The sequence below is a fragment of the Triticum dicoccoides genome, chromosome 2A, assembly GCF_002162155.2.
Source record: "Triticum dicoccoides isolate Atlit2015 ecotype Zavitan chromosome 2A, WEW_v2.0, whole genome shotgun sequence".
In the NCBI taxonomy this organism is placed as follows: Eukaryota; Viridiplantae; Streptophyta; class Magnoliopsida; order Poales; family Poaceae; genus Triticum; species Triticum dicoccoides.
In genome coordinates this window covers 437,838,806-437,846,891 of record NC_041382.1, presented here as the reverse complement: position 1 = coordinate 437,846,891, position 8,086 = coordinate 437,838,806, and positions in this window count along the sequence as shown.

Below are 8,086 nucleotides of genomic sequence, written 5' to 3'. Positions count from 1 at the left end.
TGGTGCATAGGACTCTTCTCACGATAGTGCCCGGTGTCACCAGCATGGTGACGCTGGTCGTCGCGCACAACCTGGGAAGAGCGCGTCGGGGGCACCGGCGTAGGCGCCTCGGAAGTCGCCGCGCCGCCCGTGGGTGGCACGACGCCGCCCCTAGATGGCCCCGCACCGCCTATGGGGGGCCTGGCTCCGTCTTTGGATTTGGTGTCGTGTGGCCCATCGTCTCGCGTACGAACGACGCCGCTCGCCAGGCTTTGGCTGCCAGAGCGATGTGGGTATTCGCGAGCCGCGCCTCGGCTTCCATCCGCGACCGCCCCACCACTCGCCCGTACTGGTACGAGCTGTTCGGCCCCTGACAAACCGATCGCTGTGATCGTCTTCTTCTTGGGAGCCATGGCGATGAAGAACTGCTGAAATAACTGTTAGACTGGATTTTCACAACTGCGCACCCCTTACCCGGCGCGCCAGAGATGTCGGTGGGAAACGACACCTATGGGGTCACTGGGATCCTTTTTACGGTAGGCGGGCGCGGGGTCGTGTAAAGAGCGGGTTTGGCGGTCAGCACGCAAATCGTTTACCCAGGTTCGGGCCGCGGAGACGCGTAAAACCCTAGTCCTACTTTGATGTATATTTGGGTGTTCTTGTGTTCTTGGACTAGCTGCAATGTCTGTCTAGTCCAAAAGATCCGAATCCCCCTCCAGTATGTCTCGGGCCTCCTTTTATAGACAAAAGGGGTCGCCACAGTGGCACACAGCAGGTGGAAAGGTGTACATGGGCTGAGTCTATCGCCTAGCATCGTCGGACAAACGCATTTAATGCACTGCCGATGTGCCCCTCTTGCTTTATTGGGGACGGCAAAGAAGCTCGTCCCAGCTGTCGTCGCCTCGCTTGGCTCCGACGAATGTCCAAGCTGACGAGGCATTGTAGCACCATGTTGGCTGGCTTCTAGGCTGGCACGGTGGTGGAGCTTTCATGAAGATATGCATGCCACCACGCAGGTGCTTGCTGAGTTGGTGTGGAGGCCGCGCGCTGCCACGCAGATGCCTGCTCAGCTGGTCGAGCTAGCAGCTGCGTGGGAGCGGCGGTGGAGTCATGGCAGGCGTGGGCCTGGCGGTGGCCCCGCAGGTGTCTTCGGCAAGGGCCTTGCCGGGGGCCCGGCAAGGGTCTTGCCGCGGCACCGCGGTCGTCCTCGGCAAGGTTCTTGCCTGGGGGGTATCGTGGATTTCCTTGGCAAGAATCTCGCCAAGTATCATGGTCTTGTGGTTATCATCTGTTCTTGTGTATTTAGGATCCTTACAAAGATCTGCATGCCAACACAGAGGTGCCTCCTGATCCTTGGTTCCAATGTTGTTGATGGTGTTGGAACCCCTTGAGCTCAAGGGTGGCATGCTCTACTGGCGTTAGACAATTTCCCCGGCAAGGATCTTGCCGGGGCTGCGGAAACCGCCCCGGCAAAGGTCTTGCCAGGGGAGTCCACCTCGTCCTCTTGCTCTCTTTGCGTCCCTGGTCTTGGCGTTGCTCTGGCTGTCTTGCACTCCGACATCCCTCCCCTGCCCTACTCAGTGTGGTCATGGGCGCGGCTCTGACAGCCTGCGCACAAGTAAAGGGGTGCAAAAAGGAGAGCCCCTATTGGTAGGAAAAGACCATCGCTCATCCCCGACCACCACTCATAAGGAAGACAATCAAAAAAATATCTCATGCTCCAACTTTGTTACATAACGGTTCACCATATGTGCATGCTACGTGACTTACAAACCTTAACACAAGTATTTCTCAAATTCACAATTACTCACTAGCATGAGTCTAATATCACCATCTTCATATCTCAAAACAATCATAAGGAAACAAACTTCTCATAGTATTCAATGCACTTTATATGGAAGTTTTTAATATATCTCTCTTGGATGCCCATCATATTAGGACTAAATTAATAACCTTGGAAAATTACCATGCTGTTTGACACTCTCAAAATAATATAAGTGAAGCATCAGAGTTCATCAATTTCTTCAACATAAAACTACTGTCGTGCTCTAAAATGATATAAGTGAAGCACTAGAGCAAATGACAAACTTCTCCAAAATATATAAGTGAAGATCAATGAGTAGTTGAATAATTATGTAACTATGTGAAGACTCTCTAACATTTAAGAATTTCAGATCTTGGGATATTATTCAAATAGCAAGCAAATCCTCATAAAATAGAAAGATTCTCCAAGCAAAACACATATCATGTGGTGAATAAAAATATAGCTCCAAGTAAGGTTACCGATGAACGAAGACCAAAGAGGGGATGCCATCCGGGGCATCCCCAAGCTTAGGCTCTTGGTTGTCCTTGAATATTACCTTGGGGTGCCTTGGGCATCACCAAGCTTAGTCTCTTTCCACTCTTATTCCGTAGTCCATCAAAACTTTACCCAAAACTTGAAAACTTGACAACACAAAACTTAACAGAAAACTCTTAAGCTCCATTGGTAAAATAAAGCAAATCACCACTTAGGTACTGTCAAGACAAGATTCATAATTTTTCTCACATGATTCCTACTGTACCCTATCATTTCTACAATTTATATTAAGGAATATAAGCCATAGAAACTAGAAAACAAGAAAACTATGCATCGAAAACAGAATCTGTCAAAAACAGAACATTCTGTTGTAATCTATAACTATCGAATAATTCTGTAACTCCAAAATTCTGAGAAATTAGGAAACCTGACCAATTTTTTTATTAATTTTCCGCAAAAAGAATCTGTATTTTATCACGTTTATGGTGAAAACGAGAATTGTTTTCCTAAGCGCAAAAGTTTCTATTTTTCAGCAAGATCAAATTAACTATCACCATAGACAATCCCAAAGGTCTTACTTGGCACTTTATTGAAACAAAGGCAATAAAACATGATTACTACAGTAGCTTAATCATGTGAACACACAAAAGTAGTAGGTATAAAGGTTGGGTTGTCTCCCAACAAGCGCTTTTCTTTAATGCCTTTTTAGCTAGGCATGATAATTTCATGAAGCATACGACTATCACATTTAAGTCTAACCCACTTTCTATGCATAGGGATTTTTTTAGCAAACAACTTATGGGAGCAAGAATCAATTAGAATAGGAAGGTAAAACAACCATAACTTTTAGATTTTCAACGCATGGAGAGGAAACTTGATATTATTGCAATAAGTAAAAGCATATATTACTCTCTCATAATAATTTCCAGTAGCATCATGAATGAATTCAATAATATAACCATCACATAAACCATTATTTTCACGATGCACAAGCATAGTAATTTTATTACTCAACACATAAGGAAATTTATTCTCATTAATAGTAGTGGGACAAAGCTCAACAAAATAACTACCATGTAAGGCATAATCCAATTGAAAATTAAAATCATGATGACAAGTTGCTTGTTTATCATTATTCTTTATAGAATACATGTCATCACAATAATCATCAAAGATAGGTGGCATGCTTTCATCATAATAAATTTGCTCATCAAAACTTGGAGGACAAAAAATATCATATTCATCAAACATAGCATCCCCAAGCTTGTAGCTTTGCATATCATTAGCATCATGGATATTCAAAGAATTCATACTAACAACATTGCGATCATGCTCATCATTCAAAGATTTAGTGCCAAACATTTTAATGCATTCTTCCTCTAACACTTTGGCACAATTATCGGAATGCTTATTTTCACGAAATACATTAAAAAGATGAAGCATACGAGGCAACCTCAATTCCATTATTTTGTAATTTTCTTTTATAGACTAAACTAGTGATAAAACAAGAAACTAAAAGATTAGATTGCAAGATCTAAAGATATACCTTCAAGCGCTAACCTCCCTGGCAACGGCGCCAGAAAAGAGCTCGATGTCTACTATGCAACTTTATCCTTGTAGACGTTGTTGGGCCTCCAAGTACAGAGTTTTGTAGGACAGCATCAAATTTCCCTCAAGTGGATGGCCTAAGGGTTATCAATTTGTACGAGGCGTAGGATGAAGATGGTCTCTCTCAAACAACCCTGCAACCAAATAACAAAGAGTCTCTTGTGTCCCCAACACACCCAATACAATGGTAAATTGTATAGGTGCACTAGTTCGGCGAAGAGATGGTGATACAAGTGCAATACGGATGGTACAGATAGTTTTTTGTAATCTGAAAATATAAAAATAGCAAGGTTACTAGTAGTAAAAGTGAGCGAAAATGGTATTGCAATGCTTGGAAACAAGGCCTAGGGTACGAACTTTCACTAGTGCATGTTCTCTCAACAATGATAACATAATTAGGTCATATAACAATCCCTTAACATGCAACAAAGAGTCACTCCAAAGTCACTAATAGCAGAGAATAAACGAAGAGATTATTGTAGGGTACAGAACCACATCAAAATATTCTTTCTGGTCGATCTATTGGGCAATTCCTATAAGTGTCACAAACAACCCTAGAGTTCGTACCAAAATAACACCTTAACACACACACATCAACCAAAAACCCTAATGTCACCTAGATACTCCAATGTCACAAGTATCTGCGTGTTTTATTATATGATATGCATCACACAATCTCAAATTCGTCTATTCAAACCAACATAAAGAACTTCAAAGAGTGCCCCAAAGTGTCTACCGAAGAGTCAAACGGAAACATGTGCCAACCCCTATGCACAAGTCCAGAAGGTCACATAACCCGCAAGTTGATCACCAAAGCATACATCAAGTAGATCATGTGAATATCCCATTGTCTCCACAGGTAAGCACATGCAAGACACACTAGTAAAAAATATGGCTTTGGTTCGCACAGGGCAAGCCCATTAGTCCCAGTTCAGTCACGAACCGGAACCCATGGGGGCATTCGTCCCGTTTCTTTAGCCCAAGGGGCCGGCCGGGGCCTCATGGGCATTGGTCCCGGTTCTAGGCACGAACCGGGACCAAAGGGCCTCGCTCCTGGCCCACAAACATTGGTCCCGGTTCTTGGCTCGAACCGGGACACAAGGTTGGGCTTTAGTCTTGGTTCTAGCCACAAACTGGGTCAAATGAGTTGCCTATATACACCCCGTCGCCGCAGCAGAGCACTCCATAGTGCTCTTTTTTTATGGCCATCGAGGAGAGGGCATTTGGGTGCTCTAGCTCACCTCCTATGCACATGAGGTGTTCGATGAAATGCCCGAGCCACGCTAGTTAAGCTTTCTCCTCTCGAAGCTCGACCTCCAAGCTTCATATTCCCCGAGATTTGTCTAGGTTTAGCGGTCCGTCCCGTCCCCGTCTTCACCACCGTCGATCGCCCACGCAGATCTCGTCACCTGTACCACCATGGTGAGCCTCTTGTTCTTATCTTCTTCTCAAAGAAAAAAATTCTTACTTTAGATAGATACTTGTCTAATTTTCTTACTTTTATTATTGCTTGTTATTATATAGTGCGATGGTTTTGGTATCCGCCCCCGTCGGCCCTCGTCCTAGCTATGATTCGGATGTGGTATATATTATCTTTTATAACTATTTGGTTCAATTATTGTTTATGACAATTATGCCCATCAAGTTGACATAAATTTTATTTATGTAGGAGGTAGTTGAACCGGAAATTCCAACCGACCCTATTGTTGAGAGGTTAAATTTAGTTGAATAAGAAAACAATTACTTGAAGGAAAATATAAAAAAATTGAGGAGCAGAAGATGATATTGGAGTTGCATGTTGTGGATGTCGTCGATGATCACAAGATCAAGATGGATGCAATGCGATTGAAGATTAGAAAGATTAGCAAATATGCCATTCATACCGAGGCTTGGTATCATTATGCCATTGGATCATTTTTACCTTGGTTGTGATTATGATCGCATTTGTTGTTGCATTGAAAGGTTTTACATAGTTTAAATATATCATTTAACTAGATGCTCTGGAGAGCTATATGTTGCTCAATGAGAACTATGTATGTACTTTGTTTTTAATGTGATGATGAACTTCTATTAATTTGGTCATTTATCTATTCATGAGAGCTATATGTACTAAATTGGTGATGTGACTTTGAATGGTGCATTTTGAACACAGAAAAACTATGGAGTTCAAACAAGTTAAAAAAATGAAATCCCTTTGTAACAGACGAGCTTCCGTATGAAACCCTCATACTTCGAAAGAGATTGTCCATTTTGTACATGAAGTGCATCCATTCTTTGTCGTAACCCTCTCTACTTTCTTGCACATGCTATGCTGGTGAAATGATGATACCATGCCAACTTTCAACCTTTTCAGAGTTCATTTGAAATGCTTTTGAATTTCAGGGTCTTATAGCTCAAAATAATCAGTAAATGCATGAAAAATAACAAATGAAGTCAGAAAGGGTTGAAAATTGATGATGTGGCTTTGAATGGTGCATTTTGAACACAGAAAAAGTCTGGAGTTCAAATAAGTTCAAAAAAATGAAATCCCTTTGTGACAGACGAGTTTCCGTATGAAACCCTCATACTTCGAAAGAGATTGTATGTTTTGTACACGAAGTGCATCCAGTTTTTGCCGTAGCCCTCTCTACTTTCTTGCACATGCTATGTGGGTGAAATGATGATGCCATGCCAACTTTCAACCTTTTCATAGTTCGTTTGAAATGCTTTTCAATTTTAGGGTCTTATAGCTCAAAATAATCAGTAAATGCATGAAAAATAACAAATGAAGTCAGAAAGGGTTGAAAATTGATAGTGTGGCTTTGAATGGTGCATTTTGAACACAGAAAAACTATGGAGTTCAAACAAGTTCATAAACCTCATACTTCGAAAGAGATTGCCCGTTTTGTACACGAAGTGCATCCAGTTTTTTCTGTAACCCTCTCTACTTTCTTGCACATGATACGTGGGAGAAATTATGATACCATGCCAACTTTCAACCTTTTCAGAGTTCATTTGAAATGCTTTTCAATTTTAGGGTCTTATAGCTCAAAATAATCAGTAAATGCATGAAAAATAACAAATGAAGTCAGAAAGGGTTGAAAATTGATGATGTGGCTTTGAATGGTGCATTTTGAACACAAAAAAACTCTGGAGTTCAAATAAGTTCAAAAAATGAAATCCCTTTGTAGCATACGAGTGTCCGTATGAAACCCTCAAACTTCAAAAGAGATTGTCCGTTTTGTACATGAAGTGCATCCAGTTTTTGTCGTAACCCTCTCTACTTTCTTGCACATGCTATGTGGATGAAATGATGATAGCATGCAAAAAGAAAATTAACTAAAAAACTTTTATAAAACTCTAATTGCAAAAGGAATGAACTAAAAATCTTTTATAAACGTCTAGTATTTTTTAAACTAAAATTATATAAAATTCATGCCACTGAAATTATCAAAGTATTTTCTGTTCAAAACATGAAAAGCAGAAAGAAACAAAATAAACGATAATAAATAAGTAGAAACAAAATAAAATAAAATAAAATTTAATAAAATAAATAAGTAGAAACAAAATAAAATAAAATAAACTTTAATAAAATAAATAAGTAGAAACAAAATAAAACAAATTACAATTTAATACAATAAATAAGTAGAAACAAAATAAAATAAAATAAAATAAACTTTTATAAAATAAAGAAGTAGAAACAAAATAAACTTTATAAAAGTAAAATAAATAAACTTTAATAAAATAAATAAAATAGCAATAATAAGTTTTTCGTTGTAAGTAGAAATAAAATAAAATAAATAAAGCAACAAAAAAATTAAAATACTGCCAACTACTGGGCCACCACGGCCTGAATATGACTAGAAACTATACCATGGGCCAGGAATCAGGCCGGCAGAAGGCCTAGTAGGCCCATCAGGCATAGCAGTGACAATTAGGCCCGTAAGCCTGCAATTGAGAGGAGCTCGAGAGGGGTGCGGCAGTGGGGCTTACAAACCACTCCGCGCCCCTCTTAATTAGCGAGGTGGGACTAAAGTTTTGGCCACGGGGAGCACGAGGCCTTTGGTCCCGGTTGGTGCCACCAACCGGGACCAAAGTCCTCCGCTTCCCGCCCTTTGGGCTGCAGAAAAGAGAACTTTGGTCCTGGTTGGTGGCACAAACCGGGACCAAAGGGGGGTATTGGTCCCGGTTGGTGCTACGAACTAGGATGAAAGGTGTGAC